A 27,703-nucleotide genomic window follows, 5' to 3' on the forward strand; every position below is an offset into this window, starting at 1 on the left:
TTTCTTCCTCAGCTACTGGCCTTCTGCTCTGGTGCTTCTGCTCTGGCCCTTACCCAGGCATGACTGGATATCTTTTTGTTCTGCCTGTCCTAGCTTCTTTATATCAATAAGCACAAACTTTTAATTTTCCTTATAGTATTTTCTTTCTCTTTTTTACTGGTAGGCTCAAACCGTGTTATTTCTCTACAGCAGGACTTCCAATATCATTCCCTTGGTTCTTTCCCATGACATCACCTTGCAATGGCTATGCTTATTTTCCCTTCCCTGTTTTGACACTTTAATGAACCAATTCATTTTTATATGGTCCTTCTTGAATCCTGGCCTCTTATTCTATCACTAATTTTATCTTTCCTTGACTGAGCCCTGGATTAATCCCAATATCTAATGCCTTTGCTACTACTCATGAGTAAAACTAAAATCATGAAATTGTGCTAACAGATTTAACTTAGTTTTCTCAACTGTTACCTTACTTAAGGCAATTCTCCATTCAGCTGATAAACTGATTCTTTAAAGGGCATGTCTGACCATGTCACCACATTATTTAGTAAATTCCAGTAATTCCCTATCACATTCAGGATTAAATATAAAATCCTTTGATATTCAAAATCCTTTCAGTTTTACATATTAACTCTTCCCCTCTGTCTCACCATATACCCTGTAATCCTAGATATTTCTTGAGACACTCCCATCACCCAATTTTGGACATGATCCCCATGATTATCCCCCATGTTCTCCATCCTCATCTCTGCTTCCTGAATTCCCTGGCTTCCTTTAAATCCCAGCTAAAATCCTACCTGTTACAGGAATCTAGTCCCTTTTCTATTTATCCAGTATCTAAGTTGTTTACACATAGTTGTTTACTTGTTATTTTCTCCATTTGATTGTGAGCTGTCCCTACCATTTAGCAAAGGACCTGGCACATAGTACTCAAGCTATTTGAATAGTAGAGTTGAGACAAAATGCAAAAGCCTCAATTAGCAATTCAGTAAACCACTTTTTTGACTGATGCATTTCTGGTATATATATCTATTTATCTATATATAAAGACTTAACAAAATGTATTTCTCTTATCCTTAAATATATGTGAAGGCAACTTTAAGGTATTTGTGTTGCCCACATAGTTTAATCACATACTCACTTGGGTTACCAACATGTGACACATTGTGAGACATGACTAGGTATCTCCTTCTTGTCCAAAGTCCTCTCTATCTCTGTTTCTGTCTCTGTCTTTCTATGTCTGTCTCTGTTTCTCTTTCTATCGCTGTCTCTCTCACATAATCTCTGTCTCTGTCTCTCTGTCTCTGTTGCTCTCTGTCACACTCTGTCCTTCCCTCTCAGTTTCTCTTTCTCTGTTTCTCTGTTTCTGCCTTTCTGTCTATCTCTGACTGTTTCTGTTTTTCTGTCTCTGTCTCCATCTTTCTATCTTTCTCTGACTCTCTCTCTCTCTCTCTCACACACACACTTTCTGTCTCTGTCTCTCTGTCTCTATCACTTTCTCTCTGTCATTTTTTGTCTTTGTCTCTGACTCTGTCTCTGTCTCTCTCTGTCTCTGTCTGTTTATCTCTCTTTCTCTCTCTCCCGATATTATAATTTTGCTTTGCTCCAACCCAGTTAAGAATTACATACATTTTAAACTTATTACTTCATGTTTTTCTCCCTGCTTCCCACAAATTACCACCCACTTTCATTATTTTCCATCTTTCCTTTTCCTTCAAATGCATAATTTTCCATCAAATGATATCAAAAACTGAGCTCAAAAATAAATGGCAGCTTAAAGTGGTTTATAAGGAGATATATGTGTATGTTTTAAAGACCCAAATCAGCAGAAAAAAAAATTAGAAATTTAAACATTTCCATCTTTTTAAAAATTAATTTCACAGGTCAAAATGCAGAAACAAAACTATACCAATATAACTAATGAACATCGATGTCAACATTTAAATAAAATGTGAAGTGTAAAACATATCTTAAGAGAAAGGCTTGTTTAATATTATGAAAATGATAAACATAATTTACTGATAATAAAATATAATTTTATGTCCAAACAGATAATTTTGCATAATTATATTCATATAATATTAACAAATTAATAAAAAGCTTTTGACAAAATAAAACAACCATTTCCATGAAAAAGAATATACAAATGAGAAATAAGTGAATCTTTATTTAACATGACATATGTCTTAGCAAAATATATAATGATATATACACATGCTATATAATAGGGACAAAACAATAGACTTTCTGCTAGGATAAGAGTAAAGCAAGGATGTTGATTGTCATCATTATTATTTGACCTATTATAAGGAATTCTAGCTATAGCAATAAGAAAAAATAATTTCAAATAATAATGACATAGAAAGGAGCAACAAAGTTATTGCTTTTTGAAGATGATATAATGGTGCATTTAAAGAAGTCTAGAGAGTAAATTTAATTGACAGAATTAATAACTTTTGCAAAGTTGCAGCATATAAAATTATTATTTTTGCATATTGCCATCAATATCCACAGAAAGAGAAATTTCATTTAAAATAAAATAGAGGACAAGTAGAGAGACTACTTACCAAGATATGGAGGCATTATATTAATACAACCAATAAAATACTCCCCATAAAAATACATATCTAAATAATCTGGGAAATATTAACAATCCAAGCATATGCTAAACTAATATTAAGAGAATGGGTGCAACCAGATCTCAAACTATACTATATTTATATACTATAAATAATCATCAAAATTATCTAACACTAATTAAGAAGTAGAGAAGCCAAGCACTGGAACATATTACATATGCGACATACAAAATCAAACTTAACAGTAGTCTACTATTGGATAAATCTAAAGAATTAAACTACTGTAGTTAAAAAACTTGTATAACAAAAATCACTAGGAAAACTGGAAAGAAGTGTAACTGAAATTAGTTACACAGCCAATAACTTTAATTATCTAGTGTTTGACAAACCCAAAGATCCCAGTTTTTGGGATAAGAATGCATTATTTGACAAAAATTGCTGGGAAAATTGGAAATGGGGATGGCAGAAACTAGGCATTGACCTACACTTAACACCGTACACCAAGATAAGGTCAAAATGGGTTCATGATCTAGGCATAAAGAATGAGATCATAAATAAATTGGAAGAGCATAGGATAGTTTACCTCTCAGACCTGTGGAAGAGGAAGGAATTTATGACCAAAGAAGAACTAGAGATCACTATTGACTACAAAATAGAAAATTTTGATTATATCAAATTGAAAAGTTTTTGTACAAACAAAACCAATGCAGGCAAGATTAGAAAGGAAACAATAAACTGGGAAAACATTTTTACAGTCAAAGGTTCTGATAAAGGACTCATTTCCAAAATATATAGAGAATTGACTCTAATTTATAAGAAATCAAGCCATTCTCCAATTGATAAATGGTCAAAGGATATGAACAATTTTCAGATGATGAAATTGAAACTATTACCACTCATATGAAAGAGTGTTCCAAATCATTATTAATCAGAGAAATGCAAATTAAGACAACTCTGAGATACCACTACACACCTGTCAGATTGGCCAGAATGACAGGGAAAGATAACACGGAATGTTGGAGGGGATGTGGGAAAACTGGGACTCTGATAAATTGTTCATGGAATCGTGAATACATCCAGTCATTCTGGAGAACAATTTGGAACTATGCCCAAAAAGTTATCAAACTGTGCATACCCTTTGATCCAGTAGTGTTTCTACTGGGCTTATGCCCCAAAGAGATACTAAAGAAGGGAAAGGGACCTGTATATGCCAAAATGTTTGTGGCAGCCCTGTTTGTAGTGACCAGAAGCTGGAAAATGAATGGATGCCCATCAATTGGAGAATGGTTGAGTAAATTGTGGTATATGAATGTTATGGAATATTATTGTTCTGTAAGAAATGACCAGCAGGATGAATACAGAGAGGATTGGCGAGACTTACATAAACTGATACTGAGCGAAATGAGCAGTACCAGGAGATCATTATATACCTCAACAACGATACTGTATGAGGATGTATTCTGATGGAAGTGGATTTCTTCAACAAAGAGAAGATCTAACTTAGTTTCAATTGATCAAGGATGGACAGAAGCAGCTACACCCAAAGAAAGAACACTAAGAAATGAATGTAAACTGCTTGCATTTTTGTTCTTCTTCCAGGGTTATTTATAGCTTCTAAATCCTATTCTCCCTGAGCAACAAGAGAACTTTTCGGTTCTGCACACATATATTGTATCCAAGATCTACTGTAACCTATTTAACATGTATAGGACTGCTTGCCATTTGAGGGAAAGGGTGGAAGGAGGGAGGGGAAAAATTGGAATAGAAGTGAGTGCAAGGGATAATGTTGTAAAAAAATTACCCTGGCATGGGTTCTATCAATAAAAAGTTATTAAAAAAAAAAAAAGAAATTAGTTACAGACCAGCATCTCACATCATAAGCAATGATCAGTTCCAAATAGATATATAATTTAGGCAACAATGGTGACATGACAAACTAGAAAAGCCAGGAAGAAGAAAGTACTTTTAAAAATCTATGGACAGGAGAAGAGTTCATGATAGAAAGGAATACAAAAGAGAAAATAAATAATTTTGATTACTTGAAATTAACAAGGTTTTGTATAAAAAACTGATTTAGTCAAATTATAAGGGAAACAGATTTTTAAAAAAAATCTTTAAAGCAAGTTTAGTTGATGGAATTCTCATTTTTAAAATATAAGGAGCTGATTGTAATATATAAAAATAAAATTATTTCCCTAATTCATTGTGAGAGGATAAAGACCATTTTCAGAGGAGGAACTCCAAGATATCAGTCAATAGGTATATGAAAAAAAAAGCTAAAAAGACTTCAGTTACTGAAATGCAAATTAAAGTAATCTTTAGATATTACTTTAATCACATTATACATATTAGATTACAAAAAAGTTGACAAAAAAAAAGGAAAGCAACAAATGTTGATAAGATTGTGGGAAAATAATCTCATTAAATTCTCTGCTGATGAAATGGAATTGGACCAACAATTCTAGAAAGCAATTTGTAGCTATGCAATCAAAATACTAAACTTCCATGATAACTTTGCAAATACTGATATTAAGATTCTCTACCAAAAAGATCCATATGTAATTATAGAAATGAAAACTAATGCAGAGTGAAATGAACAGTAGCACAACAATCAATACAATAAAAATAAATAACTCTGAAAGACTTAGGAACTCTGCTCAACTCAATGACCAACCATGATTCTTGAGAACCAAGGATGAGGGACACTACCCATCTCCTGACACAGGTGAATGATTCAGTTACAGAATGAAAATCATATCCTTTGACCACAGTCAGTGTAAGGACTTAGTCTGCTTGACATAACAATCTCAAAAGATTTTTTTCTTTTTTCTTACCAGTGTTTTTATTAAATGAGAAAGTGTAAAAAGAAAATTTTAAGTGAAAAAAACATTTTTTAAAAAGTGTTGAAATAATAAGCAAGCATTGGTTGGCTCAGGCACTTTCCATCACTTGCTGATTGGCTGATGCAGAATGAGTTTCAGGTCTTCTTGGATACTCTTTGGACAAAGATAAACAATTCAGATAAGGAGATTTGCCCACCTTAAGCAACTAGGATTGCCTTCAATGCATATTCTTCTTAAATAACATTATCTTGCTTTTGACTGAATAAGTTCTATTAATTGTTGAATGACTAACAGATATTTCATATTATTTCAGTTTGAACCTACATACTACCAGGGGACCGGCCTTAATCAGGCCTAGCTGGGAATCAAGGTTCTCTTATCATCGGACAACATCATGTAGTTATAATGGAATTTTGAGATCCTTCTAGTAAATCCAATAATTTTCCATGCCCAAAGGGCTTTTTTAGACAGATCTATATTGATTTTACAGTTAATTCCACATTTTAGTGCAGTGGTTCACCACTTTATCTTTATTGGCAAATTAGTAAGATGGTGTTACTGGGTAGAATAAGGTTTGTGTATAGAGGTCAAAAGAAATATACTTCCAGAAAGTTATAGGGGACAAAGGAGAGGCGAGGTGCCAGAAGTTATCAGCATTTCATATTGTTTCCAACTGTACCTCCCTCTTTAAGATAGAGGTAGGTGTACAATGCCAGCAAACTTTTTCTTGTCACCTCCCTATTTTAGACATTTATTCCATGGTCCAGGGCAGTTAGTTTATGCTGTCATTTTAAATTAATATGTGCTGCAAAGGGAAATTTTTCTGGCTGCTTCTGTATTCATCCCATTCCTAATAACTACCCAACACTTTAGACCAAGATTTCAAATATTAATTTTAAAATGGGGGAAAGAGAAAACTGCGTGTGTTTAGTGTTTTTGTACCTACAATTATCCTAGCATAGATTAGAATCCACTAATTGATTATAATCAACACATTTAGGAACTTCATTCTTATGCAAGGTAGTGTTAGTGTAAGACTACTAGGTATTTATGCATAATGACATAATTACTTGTAGTCATTCCTGTTTAACCCAATGTAAATTGAATGTGCTTTAATGTAAAAACAAAAACAAAAACAAAACATTTTTTCTTCTTATCACACTTTAAAATATTTCATTTTGGGTTCAGACCAAAATCAGGAAGGAAAGTAATATAATGTATGTGTGTATGTATATATGTATTTATTTTTGCTGAGGCAATTGGGGTTAAGTAACTTATTCAGGGTCCCACAGCCAGGAAGTGTTAAGTGTCTGAGATCAGATTTGAAGTCAGATCCTCCTGACTTCAGGGCTCGTGCTCTATCCACTGTACCACCTAGCTGTCTCTAATATAATGTATTTTTAAGAATTATTCTTGGGAAATGAACTTTTCAAAAAGTCTACTTAAATGCTAAACATTTCTGCCCAGTGTTTTAGAAATATTTTCAGTTAGGATAAAAATCTAAAGTATACACCTAACGCTTCCTAGCTGTATGACGCTGGGAAATCAGGTTACAGAACCAAAGAGAAAAAAAAAAAAAAAAAAAAAAAAGAAAGAAAGAACAGTGCTCTATTTTTGATGATATAATGAACATTATTAAACTTAGAAAATTAATAATATGGATTCATTAATCAATTCCATCTAAATTCCTTAGAATATTCAAATCAATATTTGAATTGAATATACATTTGGATTAAATGTATACTTTAAATTTTTATCCTAACTGAAAATATTTAATTTACCCTAAAAGAAGAGTTCCTCCTAAGACAAGTTAGCAAGAACATTGGAGGTTTGAGTAGAGTTTTTCCATAATAAGTACACTATTCAATTTGAAAGAGTTTGCAAGAAAGAGAAAGATGTGGCTGAAGTTTGAGCTGTACTACCTATGTCCTCCCTCCCAAGTTACAGCCTCAAAGAAAGGTAGGTCTAACTAAGCTCTTACAACTGGTGAAATGACCATCTCTCCTTTCCCATTCCCTAAGCTCTGAAGGCCTATTGTCAAATCTAAAATTTTTCTGTTCTTTGAAGTTTTTTTTTTTCTGTTTTACATATTTGTCTAATTACTACTAATGTCTATTTAGATCAATCATAATGACTTCTAGTTTGCTGGCTTTATTATCTGTGAATTTTTAAAAGAGGGATAACATGTAGGCAAGGTATATAGATAAAAGAGAAAGGGAGAATATGGACTTGTTTTATCTGATTTATACATATGCATGTTGCGTGTAATTTGTAATATTGTTTTCCGTATTCTACCTTACACTTACACAGAGGAACTTTCTATGGCAATTTTTGTAGAAAATATGGCCAAATTTTGTAGAAAAAAGGGAGTGACCAAATAAGGGGGCTAGAAGAAAGTGAGATTTTACTACTTCTTTCTCAGAAGTTCAGCAAGTGAATCCCCCCCCCATTTTGTTACATAAGAAAGTAGAATGATTTGCTCCTGTATTTGAAATGAAAAAAAGAAAAAAAGAAAAGAATGGTTTCAGAAACTTTTGAAAAAATCAAATGGCATCCTATTCTTTTTGTCCTGGGTTTAAATATTCACAATAATAGCTGCACATAAAAGTGGATATTGCATATATAGAATTAACTAAGTGGGAAAAAGAATTATCATTTTCTCCAATGTTGTTAAATTATGACTAGTTTGACTAGTGACTTTTATTCAAATGTCTACAAATGTTAATCTGAAATGTAATTCTAGACATCTGTGTATGTTAAATCCAAATTGAATAGTTTTAATAGTAAGCCACTGGCATCTAAAATAGTCATCACCTCCACAACAAAGATAAGTATTGGCCTTTGAAACGATATGAGAATATTGCTAACAAAAAAAATCTATAGAAAACTTACTATATCTTTTAACTTGGCATGTTAAGTCTCTTAAACCTCTAGAGGGCTTGAAAAACTGCATATACCTTGAGGTAGCCTCCTGTGACACCATACCTGAATGAAGAGTCTCAAGAAAGGATGTAAAAATATACATATTTAGATAGGAATTTGTTGCTCAGCAGTTGTTTTAGTAATGTCTAACTTCATGACTCTGGGGATTTCTTAGCAAGGATACTGGAGTGATTTGCCATTTCCCCCCTCAAACTCATTGTACAAATGAAGAAACCAAAGCGGTTAGTATCTGAGACCAGATTTGATCTCAGGAATGAGTCTTCAGGCCCAAAACTCTATCCATGATGCTACCTAGGTGCCCCACAGTCAGGAAACCTGAATTCAAATCTGGCTTCAGGTACTTACTATCTGCGTGATTCTGAGAAAGTTATTATTTTCCTCAGTTTCTTCATCTGTAAAATAATAATAACACCTATCTCAAAGCACTTTAATTTGTAAGGATTGATGTGGTAATATTCATGAATCATGCTTAGCACTATGTCTGGCACATAGCAGACACTAGATAAATTCTTATTTCCTCTTCTTTCCCCCTCTATAAACAAGAGGGGGAAAAGAAATGACAAATGAGAACTCATATTATTTTCCTATTCTTGCAATATTTCCTTTTTAATATTTATTCTTCACATCATTTATTATTTTATTTTATTTTTGTAATTTTGATTTTGACCAATTCAAATATGAACATTTCTTCACAGAAGAACAACAAAAGAAGTTTGAAAATTCTGGAATTTCTCTATTTCTGATGTCTACTCATGTTGCAGTATTCCTCCAGGGTACCTGCTTCCCTTCTTCCATTGAATTCTTTTTAGGGAAATACCCAAGGGAGCCATGGCAAAGACTTTGCTATCATATCCAAGTGGGCTACCCTTTTCTTCTTTTAACTTTTTAAACTTTATTTTATGACTTTTCTTTCCACATTAGAATGTAAGCATCTCAAAGCAAGGATTAGTTTAGTTTAGTTTAGTTTTGGTTTTGCTTATAGTTTTATTTCCAGTACTTAGCACAGTATATGTAAATAAATACTTGCTATTCACCTATCTTTACATGAAATCACACATCTCTATTACATACAGCTTGTTTTTCTTGAGTATATAATGAAATCAATCAGTTTCAAAAACTATTCTGCCATTTATCTCCCTTTTGAACTTCTTTTAGTTCTATTGTACTTATATTTTAAAAATACTTCAATGACACTTCTTTTGGAAGGGAAAAGGGGAGCATTACTATCACTAGTATCTCCCTCAAAGCCCTTCCTTCCCTTGCATGAAATAAAGCATAGTTGATTAAAATTAATCCATGAACTGGCAGTATCTAAAAATGTATATTTCATTCTCTATCTATTTTGTTAGGAAGTGTAGAACATATTTCATCATTAATCCTCTGAAATCGTAGTTCCAATAACTACATATTTATTGTATGTAATATAATATACAACATACAATAAAATCTATCTTACATAAGACTTTGCAACTTTGAACATTCTAACACATATACAAATTTATTTCCTTTTTTTTTCCCTCCAGAGAAACATTTCCCTTAAATCTATTCTAATCTACTTTAGGTTTTGTGACTAGTAGAAGAAATAACATTAAGTTAATGTTGTGGGTCACAGTGCTTGGTGGTGACTTTAGTTGTTATCTGATTATTTATTCATGATAATCGTTATTATATTTAGTTCAGTCAGTGTTGTTAGACTTTCAGTTACATGCCAATTTTCACTCTTGAGAAGGCAGGAATAAGAATTGATTCCTAAAAAGGGGAAAGCTTATAGAGATATAGCTTAGACTAAACGGGACATACTTATGCAAAAAAGACAATCCATTTTATTTTGGCTATATGGTCTTAAAATCAGACTTTGATCTGACAGGCTGAAGTTTCTTCAAAGATTAACTGGCTTTCTTTAAAAGTACATCAGTTTCCTCTTAGGCAGATATTTGCATAACAGTGAACTGGGTGTTTATTGCTGCAAATCATTTGCTGGTCTGTAGATTTCCTTAAGAAATTCTGCTGACATCATTGACTCTTTTCTCAGATTCCTTTCCTCCGTCTCCTCTCTCTCACTTTCTCCTTCTCTCTCTGGGTTCATTCAGGTAATTGTTAGTAACAATCAAACCAATTTTCTTTTTTTTCCCAGTGAGAGTGAACAAGAGACATCTTCATTTTTCTATTTTCCTGAAGGATCCAGAATTAGCTGTTTATTCTTTGTTCTGTTATGACAACATATAACAAGAAGTCTGCATATATTGATCTTTGCAGGTAAGAGACACATACTTATTTAAAACACTGGATCATGTCTAAAAGAATTTGTAAAGTACTTATTACTTGTAGAAAAAAATGGGTTAATACTTAAGGATGGCGTAGGAGAAAAATATTGGGTTTTTTTTTTCTTGATTATATGTTACTTTTTAAAGTTTTTTCCCTCAATAACTTTCTGTCAGTTACTTTTCTTTTATTGGTGGAAAAAGAGGTTAAGTTACTATTAAGGAAAATTTGATCAGGGCATTTAAAAATTGATTGCTTAGCCTTGTAAGAAGAGATTATGTAAGTTTTCTGGGCTAGGTATAAGGAATGTAAACAATTTTGATTTGGAGGACATTTTGAACTGTTCCTGATCCATAGAAGGTACCTTTATACGTTTAGATTTAGTCTCTGAAAATAAATCTACACTGGCCGAAATTTCCCCATGAAATTTAGTTATATTTACTATTTCTGCTTTCCTTCATGCCTAAAGGCATTTTAATAAATGTCCTCATTTATTTTTTTCCCCTGAGAAACATTATCCTTAGATCTATTCTAATCTTTTTTTTTAATCTTTTCCCACTTGAACAGGTTATGAAATTTACAAAAAATAATATACTCTTGATTTATTGCATAGTTAAGATCAAAGTTATTCCCTGCTTTATACCTCCTCTAAGTTTAGACCTCAAGATTCCCTTTTGCCTCATTTTTTCATTTTAATTAAAAATGCTCTTTTTATTATTACTCAGAGAATCTTAGGAAAAAAAAAGCACAAAAAAGCTGAAATTGTCCTTTTGATTAAAAAAAATCTATATGTATAAAAATGCATAGGTGTGTGAATTTATATGCATGTATATACATATGAATGAATAAAACAGTAATATATACTGAGAAAGGGGGAAGGAGAGTAAGCAAAGCAAATTAATTTTCATCGATTGCTGATAATTTAAGAATTAAAAAAAAAAGCCTGGCTCTGGTGCCAAAGACAAAACTCTGCTATTTATAACTGGCATCACATAAGAAAATTGAGTACCCACAAGACTTTAAATCATAAAGTTCTACTAGCAAAAATAAAGACAAAATAGCTGTCACTCCTAAATATAAAAAGAAATTCTTAGACATGGAAGTTTAAACATGATCTAGCCAATACCACAATAAACTGAAATGTAGAAAAATCTAATAAAAAAGGGGAAAAAAGCAACCAGCTATTTTATTTTATTTTCAAGTTGTCCTCCAGAAGTTAATTGCCTTTTATTCCCTTCCTCCATAATACTTACTGCTTAGGTTTTAGAGGTTTTCCCCAGTCAGCTGTGTGGTTACAGTCTTGGTTGGCTTATATAAAATAATGATTCTATAAAGACTTCTTTCCTTCCCTTTGTTTTCCCCAATGAAAGAAACAAAAATTTGTGATCATTTTGTTGAAAAAATCATTACTTATTTTCCTTTTTTGACATTTCTAATTGGTATTGATTATTCTCTTTAAGGAGAGGTAGCCATTGCCAGGTATTATACCTTTAATCCCAGCTATTGTGGAGAATGGTGCTGGAAGATCTCTTGAGCTCCAGAATTCTGAACTTTAGTGAGCTGTGTTGATCAGATTTCCATGTTTAAGTTTGTCAATGGAGTAGGAGGTCTCCCTTTTCTCTCACAATGGGGACAGACTAACAGTTTGCTTAAAAACAAATGAATCAGCTCAGGTATGAAATAGGATAGGTCAAAGTTCTTTAGGGGATCAACAGTGAAATAGAACCATGAATAATGATACCCTGAGCTTTTCTACCCTGCATGAAATAGGAAGATCTAATATTTAAAACTAAAGTCAGATAATGTTAACATAGAGGATACATTTAAGAGTATAGACTAGATATCTTTTGAACATTGAAAGGTGCCATGCTAATTGTTCTTTTCTAAGATTTTGTTTTCTTTTTAATTTTTTCCTGTGCAAGGAGAACCAACACACTGTAGCACAGAGTATCAAATAGTTAATCAATAGTTAGGTTTTCCAAATTAAGTTAAAAAAATGTCAAGCATCTAAAAGTTCCTTTCCTGCTGTTCTATCCCATTAATTTATTGAAATTAAAGAGCAGTGCTTTGACTTCCTTAAGTAGTTGAGGTGGACCTTAGATTAATCTACCATTAGGTTGAGGTTCCATCTTGGAACAAAATGAATAACTTATAGATCACTCAACCACTAACAAAACAAGGCTTATGCAGCTACTTATAACTTAGAAAGGACAATAAACAATAATACTGCAAATCTTAGCTTGCATAGAATTGATCCCTGCTAATATTCTTTTGAGAGTGCTACACCTGCAGTCAGGAAAACCCGAGTTTAAATCTGACCATAGACCCTTATTATGATCCTGAGCAATCTACTAAATCTTTCTTAGACTCAGTTTCCTTATCTATAAAATGGAGCTAATAATGGCAGTTAAAACCCAGGGTTTTTGTAAAGATAAAATGATGTAAAAAGTTTTGAATACATTAAAGTATTATTTAAATGCTAATTATTACATGGAAATGCATCTACATCTGGAAAAGATATAATAATTCAAGTAGTCTTGAAACATTCACCATTTCTGAATCCTCAACCACCCACATAGGTGAGCATTTTTGAAATTAAGTGGGCAGGAAACTACCTTCCTTGAGGCAGAGGCCAACAGGAAAACGCATCAAGGGAAGCATAAATTAAATTTTATATCCCTGGGCCAATCAAATCCCAGCAACAGCTTTTTCACTTTTCAGAGAAAAAAAACACTTAGCTTAATTTATGTAGAGGAAAGGCTATAATATTTCTCACAATACCTCTCTGTCCCTTACCAAACATCTTAAGATTTTCTAGTGGAATTTTCACCACTTAGATGATTTTAGAGCTGTTACAAGATAATGCTAATCAGGTTGATTTTAGGATCCTGGAATAAGCATTACTAGCAAATCAGAAACAAAGATGTAAAACGACAGGCAATTAAAAAATGAAGAGGACAAAGACTGGAAATCCTGAGTTTTTTCCTCATTACTTTAGAAGTACTGAGTCCCAGATCTCAATGATCTAGTCTATATTGCATGTGAAACCAAATCTTAATAGTGTCCTATTACTATAGTAAATTTCCTGATATAAAATGGCAAAAATAAGCAGGAGCAGCAAAAGCAACATCAAGACTGCCAAACAAATTATGATTGATACCCGTAGCAGTTATTGATTTATCTATTGACATAAGGTAGTTTCAGTACCAAGATGAGCAGGTTTAGTATCAAGAACATTAGAAGAAAACTACAGATGATGACATCTACCATTTTTATGTATTCTTCTTATGTTAGTCACCTGAAGTAAAGTGGTTAAGAGGTCATAAACATTGCATACATCCAGTCCAAAGATTTAAGCTAGTAATTGAAACTTTCTCAGTACTGTTTTCCACACAAAATCCAGAGTTCATTATCAAACCCTTACCTCCTTATAAACCACATTCTAAAGTAGAATGATACCAAATTTTTCTTCATTAGAAGGCTCTGTCAAAAAGTCTAAATAAAATATCTTTCTTTGTATTCATTCAAGGACTCAGAATCATCAGCTGGAAGTTCACTTTATTTAAAAATTAATAATACATTCATTATAGTTCCAAAGATTGACAGTTTTACCTCCCACATCAACTAGAAAGCATGTCATCTCTCAATAGTATCACCTTTTGATCCCCCATGATCTGTTTAAAGAGTTGTCTAAGTCAATCTAGAGGAAAGGAAATCTGCCAATTGATATGTTCCTGAGATATATATATATATATATACCACTGAGCGGGAAAACACTCTAAGTTCTAAATCTAGATGATTGAAAGGGAAGAAATAAAGAAAGGCTACAGTGTATAAATCTGGAATTATGTCCAAATGATGTCCATTTTTTTAGGCAAATCTTACTGAAGATTGAACCCAAGAAATTATTGGATTGGTGATTTCATGCCTTTGGTAGTTGGTATTGATTTGTTGCTGTTTTGGGGATTGAAGTTTCCAATGGCTTATGAGAAGGTGAATATCTGGCTCAGGCAATATAATGATGCATATGTTGATTATCAGGGGCAAACCTCATGGGCTGAGATATGAATGTGCCATTTTCCAATTTGGGGTTAGATTGAGGACCACTTGAATTAGGTGAGTGTTCCTGTTGGTATAATGAGCCTAATTGAGGAGGAATAACTGACTCATCTTTAGGGAGATTACACCGTCCCATATTCTAAACAACATGGTATCACTTTTCCAAAGTTCAGATTCATAATAAATTCACTTCTATCTTCTGTTGTTGTAATGATTCTAACCCAGTTGGTTAAACCCTCAAAGAGCACTGGATGCCATTAATGCATACTGACATGACACACATTATTTGTCCTTTGTTCTCAGAGGGGATCATGACATCAGGGCAATGATGTATGACATGTGAGTGAGTTGGATTTAAGTGAGGGAGGGCTCTGCAAGGTCATCTGCCTCATTTTCCCCTCCAGAGCCATCTGGGTCCAGGGGCAAGATGTAGATCAAGACAACTGGAGATCACCCATAAATATGTGTATGCAGTGGAAAGCTTCAGCAAAATTCCTCAATTGGTCCTGACCTCAGAGAGTATAATCTTTGGTTGTCCATTTCTGTCCTCTCCAGGATCCAGACACTTGGCTACCATTTCTACAATCAGTATCAATAAAGACCATCTCTGCCCCATCCCTTAGGGCTCTCTCATATATCAACAACATAGCCTGCAGCTCAACTTACTGTACTGCTTATTTTGGCTACCTATTTCACAGTATGATTTTATTATAAGACCTTTAGGGTTTTCTTATCAATTCATGTTTAAGAATCTATAGCCCAAGCCTCCGGGAGAAGATGCTATCTCTTTTTGCTCACCTAGAAAAAAAAATGGACTTATTACCTCCTCTCTCTATCCCTGTAGCATCTAGTTGTCCTGACAGTAGTATTTTCCCTTTCTACCTTATATGAAATGGGAGACACTGGCACAGGACTGCCCAGCATGGCATGCCCTCATCAGAGAAGGCTCTGCTCTATGAACAAAGCATAACTGAACTAACTGAGAAAAAAATATAAGATGCACAAAATTAGAGAAGCTACCCCAAATGTTCATTTGGATTATTTGTGTCTGATCCATGTTAGAGCACCCTGAGCTAACATTGGTATATAGTCAAACACACTGTAACTCAACACAAATGTGTATTATCATTTGGGTGCTCTTGGAGAATAAAGGACAATAACCAACCAATCAATCAACCATTCTACGATTTTCCCAATCTCTATAAATTTCACCACTTGATCAATCCATACTTATGTATCATGATGGGAGAGAACCATAGCTAAAGCCTAAAGCCATTGGGTAGTGCTCTGACATTTAATTGCCCCCATGACAAACTGCTCTTAGGGTGTGTGTGTGTGTATATATGTGTGAAAATAGATAGATGTGATCTTTTAAATCTGTTTCCTTTAGGAACGTCACTCCTTCACTTGCAGATACCACTGGGGAGTTTTTTGCAATGGGAATCCATCTTAACAAGGAAAATTGCATGTATCTATTCTTAGCCACGTCAAGAGATACAAAGGGTTTGTGTGGCGTGCACAAATAATAAAACCATCCCTACAAAAGTGATACAGAGAAACATCTAGGGTTGAGACCACTCTTTTTTGTTGTTATTGTTGAATGTTTTTTTCTTTTTTAAATAGTATTTTATTTTTCCAGATATATGTGAATATACATTCATTTTTGTAAAACTTTGTGTTCTAAATTTTTCTCTCTCCTGTCTTTACTGAGACCACACTTTTTGCCAAAGATGTATTCATACCGCTGTATTAGTTCCTATTTTTATCAGGAAAACCTTTTTTTTTTTTTGCATGTCCTGTTCCCAGCTATATTAGCTGCCCTTTATATTTCATTTCATAGTCCCTATAAATTGAGAATTTTTCCTTCAGTTGCCAAATGAGCTGAATCAGTTTGTTTTAAGTTATATTATACTTACTGTCTGGGACTGCTATTGCACCACAGGCAACAAAACTTGGGGAACCATGTGGTAGCACACTGCCAAATTCTCAGTTACTGGAGAAATTAAAACTGGCAGATCTCTTAAGCACAGAAGTTCTAAACTTTAGGAACTATGTGAAGCATGAGATCTCAAGAGATTTTGGCAGAAATGTGGTCATGATGCTGATAGTTGAGGGGTACCAGCTTGTTTAGGGAGTAGAAAACTAATCCAGATCAGAAATGTCAAAAAAAAATCCAACCCAGTTCAAAGTTTCTGAATGGTACTGTGCAGACTTATAGCTCCTGCCTAGACAAAATAATAAAGCCGGGTTTTAATTTTTTAAATTAAATTAAAAAACCCAATCAACTCATAACAGACTTCATGCTTTCTTTATTCTCCAAGGTATCATCTTTTAGAATGCTCAGAAAATTGCTTGCCATCAATGAGAACCTGCTCTCTGTTCCATTGAGAGGATTCTCCAAACACTATCACAAATTGACAATTAACAAAAGTAGGTTTACTTTATTATTTCATAGAAAGGATATTTCACAAGGACACTGAAACATTTAGTTTGGGTGGTCACAGTCTACTTCCCTTTCTAAAGATATTTATCTGTTCTCTTTACAGAAAGATGTCTGGTCACAATGTAGTGACGTGTCCCAACATATTTGCCAATATAAAGGCACCTAACTCCCCATAAACTAAGGACGTTTTTATGACACTAGATGACCATAAAATCAAGTCAGTATGGCTAGAGGTTATTAGGAAGCTGTATCTTTAACCTTAGTCCCCTAGATCAATTGAATCTCAAGAGGCAGCTATTTTGGGGGGGGGGGGGGGGGGGAGGGAAAGAGAGACAGAACTAGCCTAAATTATGTAGGAAAAAGAGAATTTTGCTCTCATGACACTAAGTTATTCAGGGACTTTGCTATAACAGATGTAGAGTACTACTAATGCACCAATGTTTTGATCAGACATGAATGTGCAGAGAGTTTTAAATAGGAGAAAATAGTCAATGACTGATCTGAGGCATTTGTTTAAGGTATATGATTCTAATTGTTCATTTTTTCTTCTCACCTGCTCATTAATTCTGTCACTGTGCTTTCTGCTATAAAAACTCAAATATTTAATGAAATTAACAGCTCATATTTACATAGAGAAAGAGGAAAGGAATAAAACTTTATATAGTACCTACAATATGCCAGGCACTGTGTTAGGCACATGGCTTTTTAAGGTTTGAAAATTTGTTTATATTTATTTTATATATTTATATTAATTATCATTAATCTTATTAATTATTATTACTAAATACATTTAAATTTATTTGATTCTGGTGCCAGTTTTTCATAAATTAATATCTCAAAGATCTGTTAAATCAAAGGTTTTCTCTATGGAGCTCCCCTACACAGATAAGCAATCTTTTTATTACTTAAAAGATGGACCTCCAAAGTTACTGTGACTAAAAAATTTACTTTGTGGCCATACAGGTGATAAGCTATTGGTACATTCTAGAGTAATTATAGTTATTGCTGATTCTACTGTCATAATCAATTTATACTTCTATAACAACTTTAGGTGTTAAGCGTTTTCTTCCCAACCCTATGAAAGAGGGAAGACTGTATTATTCTTATGAAGATAATAATAACTTACATTAACGTTTACAAAGTATATTCCTCTCAACAACCTGTGAGGAAGGGAGAGAATATGGCATTGTTTCCTCATTTCCCCCACCTCCCTCTGCCTTTTTTTTTTTTACAATTGAACTTTAGACAATTAAAATGATTTGCTGAGTTTGATAAAATCACAAGGATCAAAGAAGGGATTTGAATCCATGTCTTCTGGTTTCACATTCAGTCAGTCAGTGTTCAATCCATTTTTCTGATTGAGAAAACTGAGACAAAACTGAGAGGTAGAGCAGATATTTTCCAGTTTGGTGTTTTAATTTCTATGAACATAGACTAACAGATTTAAGAGCTTGAAAGGACTTTAGAGTCCAATAGACTCAACTCATTTTACAGAGGAGAAAACAGTCCTAAAGATGTTGCTTACTCAAGTAAGAGAATAGTAAGGGAATTTCTGAGGCTGACTTCAAATTCCCTTTTGTGTATTCCAAGTCTTAGAAAGAAAGTCATGTGTTGAGTATCTTCCATACTACCCCATCAAGTGAAGAAGTTGGTTTTATTTTTTGGGCTATAGCCTTTAGTTTAAGTCTACAATCTCCTTAACTCAGACAGCTACCAAGCCTTCCTTTACTGAGATTATTAAATTCCCATGGAACTTTTAATCAGACTGCTTCCTCTATTTCTAACTCTAAATTCCTGTGGTATGAAACTTTGACTATCAAGATTCAGCAAAGATATTTAAGAGAAATAAAACAGTATGTTTTAATGCTCATGGATTTTGGGGGGGGGAAGACATAAATGATGGAAACCATAAATTCTGAGGTATAGGACATAGATGAAGGGAATTCTTCAGCAGAATTGTGTTTGAAGGAAAATCCTGTGGCATTACGTATAAAGTTTAGTGTTTTAGTTCAGGAATACACATGCACCAAAATAATGTTAGTTTTTTGAAGGAAAAAATTATAAGAACTGGGATCATTTACCTTTTTTTATTCCCATTACATGGTCATAGAAAATGAAGTACATCAAACTATAGTAGCCTGTTTGACATAATGAAATAATTGATGTCATTTTTTTCCTATCACTTCTAATATAGGCTTAGGAAAATGGAAAAGTAAGAGTAATTTTTCATTTTCCTCCTAATGCTAGTTTTTTATGAATTTTTATTCTTTTAAAATAATTTACTTATTGATTTAAAACTTAAATACAAAATAGAAAAAGGGAAAAAGTATTATCATATTCACTGCAGAACATAAGAGAGGATTCAAAATATAAGACAATATATTTTCATTTCAAGAAAATCTATAAAATAAATAATAAATATTGGATTCAGAGTTGTCCGTCTTTTCTTTGCTTCTATGTAGTTTTTCTTTTGTTCTATGCTATGTATTTTTTACTTTATTTCCTCCCCTTTCATCCACTCCGCCTATCCTAAAAAGGTACAATTAAGTGTGTGGATCTACATATCTACACACACATATACATTGAATCTATAATCATACACACTCATATATATATATATATATATATATATATATACACACACACACACACATTCATATATATATGTACACAGACACATACATCTATATAAGGATCTTTGTCCTCTATTTCTCTAAAAGTGGATAATATTCTTCATAAGTCCAAGTCCTTTCATATTTTCTAAATTGATCAACTCATCATTTTCTACACCTCAGCATTATTCCCATCTTATGCTATGAATTTAGTATATATTATGAATTTAGCCTCAAAGTATGTGCTGTGTAAATGGTGAGACCATGAGTGGGGTAATCTACAGAATTTTTTAAGAGTCCAGTACAGAGAAATGGATTAGTAGAGGTCCTATGAGAGTTGGAGGCTAGGTATCTAGGGAAACCAGGATGAATTAAAACAGGGCAGACCATACAAAAATGCAACTGAAGGAGAGAGGAACTTTTTTAGCACAAAACTTCAAGAAATAAGATGACAAGATCTTAGAGACTGACCTATCATGGATCTAACAGGACTAAACTTCCCCAGTTTTGTTTGATTTTAGTTGTCATAAATAAATTTTTTAAATGGAACAAAGTTCCACATTCAAAGGATCTCATAGCCAGATTCATGACCAGGAAAGGGAAACTTTCCTATTTAGAAAGAAAATTGAGTCAAAAGATCTTGTCATTATCCTCATGAGACTATCTCTTCAACCTTCTCAGTCACCTTTGCTCACCTGCATACTTTAATATTTGGAAATGGTACTTCCTATGGGATACCACAATACTCTTTACGTTTTCCCTTCAGTAGTTGAGTACTGATTTGTACTTTAAAATAAATGTTTAAATGCTAATACCTATAGTCTGTTAGTGCATTTTTTTGAGGTTAGTGTCTTAATCCATTTATAAGGCAATGTTTTAATCATCATTATAAGTGTATTGCCAGACTTCCATTAAATATGGCTTTCTGTAGCTTCTTTCACTGAGCTGGTAATGTTTTTTGATTTTAATAAGGCTGAAAATAGCTAGGGTCTGCCAAGCTCCCATAAAGTTCCTCATAGACAGTGAGAGGGTTGGTACTAGGTTAATTTCAACAAACCATAGTACATTCATTTTGAATATTTGATGATCTTTAATCAGAAGGACATTCTGCCTTCCAATCAAAAGTCTCTGATGAGTCAAAATTTAAAAATCATAACAATTAGATGAAAAGAGTAACTAACATCCTAATGCTATAAATGCATATATATGTATAAATTATATGATATTATTATAATAATATACTATATAACATAATATACATTATAATACATTATCATATAATATATAATAAAATGGTAATATATAATATATATACATATATTATAGCTAATACTATAAATATATATCAGTACATATCAATGTACAAATCAACATTACTCTAGATACAATGGCTTCCTCGCCCCAAAAAGTTATAAGCATAATACAAATAAAATATCATGGATTTACAACATGAAACATAAAATATCTCCAGTGAAATGACATTAATAAATTGGAATTCTCCATTCCATTTCCCTATCAACTTTGTCATTCCATGTTGAAATAAATCACTATAGAGTTCTTATCTCTTTAGATCACATAGATACAAAGATGGGGCAAAACAGTGTGCTTTAAACTACAGAACAATGTACAGTGAATAAAAATTTCCCAAATTTCTAAAATCCAATATAAATCCAAATTTTAATGTTCTCAATTTAAAATATTGCTATGTGATTCCAGTTACTTTTCTCTTCTATAAGAATGTCAGAATTTGTGATGTCAAACTTATAAATTGTGAGAAAAGTCAAAACTAACTTTAACTTCCTGAGAGAGAAACAAGCATTTATTAATTAACTTCCCTGGAATTCTATAGGTATTGTAATTTTCTAATTCTTAACTATGTGCAATGGTTGGTTAAATTGTTGACTTTTATTTTGACCTATAAGAGCAATTTTGATAGCTGGTCCAGATCTTATTATTGTCTGACTTTTGGAGAAGTCACTAGTTCTATATCCCTACTGTTGGAGAATTATATTTTGAAAACTTTTTTACTTCTAAGGACAATTTTGCATATTACTGATTTCCCGATTAAAATGTTCACTCTTTTTTTTCCCCCTCAAGGACTAATCAAAGTCCTCGAAGCCACAAGATTATTCATACTATTCACCTTGTAATGATTTAAACCCCTGTAAGTTAATCATCCAAACACTACTTTATTATTCTCCTCCCTCTCAAACTACCAAAGTCCAAACCAGGTATAATAGTGATCCAAAACTGTTCCCCCCCCCCGCCCCTTTTATTATGGAATCACTAATTACAAAACTTTTAGAAGCCTCAATTCTCTTCAATAGAGAATATTCTCTAGTCCACAGAATCACTTTCTTCCCTTATGCTAAAGAAAATGATAGAAGCATACCTGCCTCTCAAATTATTAAAATATGACAATATAGATAAAATATTCCAACCAAATTCTTACCATAATTTGCAAATCCATATTAAATGTTGTGCTTCAGTTAAAAACTTATTTTTTATTTTATTGCCATAAATTTTTGCAAATGGGGAAATCATTGTATAGAAGCAATGTTGATTTGCAGAATGATATCTATATGATGATGCATTTATCCATTTCCCTATTTGCATTCACTCTTATCTGTCTCTACATTCTCAATTTATACAAGTTATATAACAAAGACTGTGTCTTTTGAAATTATTAAAGCTTTTATTTAACAGAAAGGTTCTTTTTTCATCCATTTCCTAAAGCTGATCATAATACAGAGGAAAAATCATCTGGATTTACCAGGATGCTGAATATATGCAATTACTTTATTAAATAAAGCAAACAAAGACAAATACTATTCATGCATATGAATTGAGGAGTTGAATGATTGGAGTTCATAGTGTAGTTGAAAGATGATGTTTGGTAAGGAATGGCAGACTGAGAATTGAAAGGCACAAAATCTTTTACCCTTTTTCTTGGGGAGGCAGGTGCACTATAGGTATTTCAAAAGGACGTTTAGGCAGATGATTCCCTGAGAATAACTTTGATTTCTTGTTTGTTTTCTTAAAGTGTGCATGGGGGCAATTTTCACTTATAAAAATAAAGGTTGGAAAATATGTAATTTCACAGGAAGCTGCAAAAGTTATTATATATAATAATTACGTACAAGAGACTATGGTTATTAACATAACTGTTTCAAAATCAAATGATTAGAACTGTTATGTGAGAAGTGTTTGTTCTGACTCTATGTCATAGATAACTGCTGTCAAAATATATGACAAAACAGAAACTATACAGGTAAAAACTAAGTTTTTATTATATCCAAACATAGGTTCAAGTCTCAAAGAACAAACATGAACCATCATTAGAAATCTATTTATGTCAATGACAGGAATACTTGTATATTGCAGCATTGTACATTCTGCTTAGATCATATATATTAAAGACAGATAAATTTTGAAGCCAAATTACTAAGAGAACAAGACAAGAAAAAGTGGAGTCACCTATTGAAGACAGCCTTTTTAATGAGTTTCATTACAAAAGAGAATGGATAAAGGATGATAGTGTAGATGGAAGGATCTAATTAGGCTTTTCGTTTCTTTTTTTTTTTTTTGAGGAGGAAGGACGAAGGACATGGGTAGGTTTGTATGAAGGAGATAAGAAGTCAGTAGACACTAAAAATTATAATTGTAGGGATGATTGAGGGAACCATCTGTTGAAAGATATAGGATGAAATAGGAATGGTTGTGCAGATAGTAAAGGGTTAGATCACCATTTCATGTGAGAGGAGGGATATAGTGGCCAAAGGGAGCTAAGTGATAAAAGATGAAGAGAGAAGATGACGATAAAGAAAATATCCTCAATTTTTAAAGCAAGAGTTTTCAGCTAGCAAGATTTTCAGCTGAGAGGGTTGAAGAAGGGAGAACCAGAGTGGGGGTGAAATATTTTGGAAGAAATGGTGTGAATGGTGGTTAGTGAGTTGAATATGCTTTGTTCCTTAGAAAGAAAGCTATGACAAATCTTAATAGCATTCTAAAAAGCAAAGACATCACTTTATAGACAAAGGTTGTGTAGTTAAAGATATGGTTTCTTCAATAGCAATGTATGACTGTGAGCATTGGACTACATGAAAGCTGACTGCTACAGAATCAACACTTGAATTGTGGTGCTATGGAAGATTTTTGAGAGTTTCTTAGACAGCAAGGAGATCAAAACACCAAAAAAATTTTTTTTTCATTTTTTTATTATAGCTTTTTATTTACAAGTTATATGCATGGGTAATTTTACAGCAATTTCCCCCCTCCTTTCCCCTACCCCCTCCCTCCAATGGCAGATTGACCAATACATGTTAAATATGTTAAAGTATAAGTTAAATACAATATAAGTATACATGTCCTAACAGTTATTTTGCTGTACAAAAGAATCAGACTTTGAAATAGTGTACAACTAACCTGTGAAGGAAATCAAAAATGCAGGAGGACAAAAATAGAGGAATTGGGAATTCTATGTAGTGGTTCATAGTCATCTCCCAGAGTTCTTTCACTAGGTGTAACTGGTTCAATTCATTACTGCTCTATTGGAACTGATTTGGTTCATCTCATTGTTGAAGAGGGCCACGTCGATCAGAATTGATCATCATATAGTATTGTTGTTGAAGTATATAATGATCTCCTTGTCCTGCTCATTTCACTCAGCATCAGTTCATGTAAGTCTCTCCAGGCCTTTCTGAAACCATCCTGTTGGTCATTTCTTACAGAACAATAATATTCCATGATATTCATATACCACAATTTATTTAGCCATTCTCCAATTGATGGGCATCCATTTATTTTCCAGTTTCTAGCCACTACAAAGAGACCTGCCACAAACATTCTTGAACATACAGGTCCCTTTCCCTTCTTTAAGATTTCTTTGGGATATAAGCCCAGTAGAAACACTGCTGGATCAAAGGGTATGCACAGTTTGATAACTTTTTGAGCATAGTTCCAAATTGCTCTCCAGAATGGCTAGATGTATTCACAATTCCACCAACAATGTATCAGTGTTCCAGTTTTCCCATATCCCCTGCAACATTCCACATTATCTTTCCCTGTCATTCTAGCCAATCTGACAGGTGTGTAGTGGTATCTCAGAGTTGTCTTAATTTGCATTTCTCTGATTAATAATGACTTGGAGCATCTTTTCACATGGCTAAAAATAGTTTCAATTTCTTCATCTGAGAATTGTCTGTTCATATCCTTTGACCATTTATCAATTGGAGAATGGCTTGATTTCTTATAAATTAGAGTCAATTCTCAATTCTCTATATATTTTGGAAATGAGGTCTTTATCAGAACCTTTGACTGTAAAAATGTTTTCCCAGTTTATTGCTTCCTTTCTAATCTTGTCTGCATTAGTTTTATTTGTACAAAAACTTTTCAATTTGATATCATCAAAATTTTCTATTTTGTGATCAATAATGATCTCTAGTTCTTTGGTCATAAATTCCTTCCTCTTCAACAGGTCTGAAAGATAAACTATCCTATGTTCTTCCAATTTATTTATAATCTCATTCTTTATGCCTAGGTCATGAACCCATTTTGACCTTATCTTGGTGTATGGTGTTAAGTGTGGGTCAATGCCTAGTTTCTGTTATACTAATTTCCAATTTTCCCAGCAATTTGTCCCAGTGAGTTCTTATCCCCAAAACTGGGATCTTTGGGTTTGTCAAACACTAGATAATTAAAGTTATTGGCTGTTTTGTTCTTTGAACCTAACCTATTCCATTGATCAACTAGTCTATTTCTTAGCCAATACTAAATGGTTTTGGTAACTGCTGCTTTATAATATAATTTTAGATCTGGTACAGCTAGGCATTTGATTTTTTTTTCATTAGTTCCCTTGAAATTCTTGACCTTTTGTTTTTCCATATGAACTTTGTTGTTATTTTTTCTAGGTCATTAAAATAGTTTTTTGGGAGTCTGATTGGTATAGCGCTAAATAAATAGATTAGTTTAGGTAGTACTGTCATTTTTATTATATTTGCTCATCCTATCCAAGAGCATTTAATATTTTTCCAGTTGGTTAGATCAGACTTAATTTGTGTGGAAAGTGTTTTGTGGTTTTGCTCATAAAGTTTCTGATTTTCCCTTGGCAGATAGATTCCTAAGTATTTTATACTATCAGTAGTTACTTTAAATGGAATTTCTCTTTGTAACTCCTAACTGTTGGATTTTGTTAGTGATATATAAAAATGCTGATGACTTACGTGCGTTTATTTTGTATCCTGCAACTTTGCTAAAGTTGTGGATTATTTCTAATAACTTTTTAGTAGAATCTCTGGGGTTTTCTAAGTATACCATCATATCATCAGCAAAGAGAAAACACTAAAACTTAAAAAAATTAATCCAGGCTTTTTACTAGAAGGCCAAATACTAATGTTGAAGCTTAAATAATTTGGCCACATAATGAAAAGATGGAACTCATTGGAAAAGATGCTGATGTTAGGAAAGATTAAAGGCAAAAAGAAAAGGGGATAAGCAGAGGATGAGATGGATAGCTATTTTGGAACCCACCTAAACCTTTGACAACAGACCCAGAATTCTGTCCACTATATTGCCTAGTTAACAGAATCTGTGGTTTTCCCTGAAATTACTCTTATCCTGATTCAATGGCCATTATTTTTTTGTGTTAACAAATGAAATGGTATAGGATGGTACAAAATGATACAGAAATGGTACAAAAAAAAATCCGAACAATAGTTGCTTTTGGCTAGTAATATGACCTAATTATTATGCAAGCATGTAGATCGTTAAGTATTAAACCACAAAAATTAACTGCTAGAACTATTTCAATTACAAGAATTTTAATTAATAGTAATTTGAGAGGCAAAGAAGGAGGGATTGTGATAACCATTTATATGGATTTTTAGTGATAACATAAAAATAGCAGAGCATACCTCTATGGTTATTATTGATGTTTTACTTAGTTGTTCTTCAGACATCTCAGCCCACATGGTATGTTATAAAGCATGTTAGAACGTGTGTCAGGCAAGTGTTGGGTATTTGGGCACTTAATGTTTTTGAGTTTCAGTTTTGTTATCTTTTAAAATAGGATAATGATAATTACATTAAGAGAATATCATTTTCAAAATCTCAAAGTGCTATATAAATATATTCATTAAATTAAAAGTTTTACTTCAGAATTTAAATATAGTCAAGTAATTCTGTTGTGTACAATAGGAAAGCATAAATACAAATTCCTCATCAGTTGTCCTAAATTAAACAGGCTTATGAGTTAATTATGACTCTCTTTTCTTATTTTTCTCTGATCAATGTAGCTGGATATTTATTTTTTTATCCAAGTCAATTTGGAATTTTACAAAATAGATTAACAGTACTTAAAAAAAAACAAATAATGATTCTTTATAGCTAGTACTTATCTAATAAGTGTGAAAGTTTATTTTTTAGACAATGCTTGTTTCTCTCTTTTCCTTAACCTACAATTAGAATGTTAGATGTAGCATCTAACATTCACAAAACTGAATAAAAATTAAAAATTAGTTTCTTTTGCAAAGATAGGTTCTTTCACCCTGCTCTCATTTCAGGGCATAGCTATACCTTAAGAGAAAAATCTAAACTGTCTGCTTTTCCTGACCTAACTGTTGCTGTTTAAAATCCATGTTCTTCATTTGAACTTGTCCAGACAAGAATATTTAAGTGAGATAAGTAAGTGGAAGAAACCAGTTTTCCTAAATGCAAAGGGTGAAAAGATGATAAACCAGGAAGGAGAGAAAAGGTATTGTTTTGGGCAATGTAATATAGTTCACTCTTTTCTTAAGCATTTAGTCATCTTTTAAGATGCATTGTAAAGGCTTATTAGCAGAGTTCTTTACACACTGGAATAGTGAGGCTAAGGGGAATAAACCAAAGGAGCTATTTAACCACTGATAAATCATGTTACCTAGAAATTTGTCCCATGCACCAACAGTTTTTATTGTATTTTATTTGTCA

General features: G+C 32.8%; 1 protein-coding gene across 1 annotated transcript in view; it reads left to right on the plus strand.

The window, feature by feature from the left end:
- Nucleotides 1-10,394: 10,394 nt before the first annotated feature.
- Nucleotides 10,395-27,703, plus strand: part of KCNJ15 (potassium inwardly rectifying channel subfamily J member 15) — a 41,716-nt gene continuing 24,407 nt past the window's right edge. The window contains exon 1 of the mRNA XM_023498854.2: nucleotides 10,395-10,618. The gene's annotated coding sequence lies outside the window, so the exon portion shown is untranslated. The remainder of the gene's footprint in view (nucleotides 10,619-27,703) is intronic.

This window comes from Sarcophilus harrisii, chromosome 3, assembly GCF_902635505.1.
Source record: "Sarcophilus harrisii chromosome 3, mSarHar1.11, whole genome shotgun sequence".
Classification (NCBI taxonomy): Eukaryota; Metazoa; Chordata; class Mammalia; order Dasyuromorphia; family Dasyuridae; genus Sarcophilus; species Sarcophilus harrisii.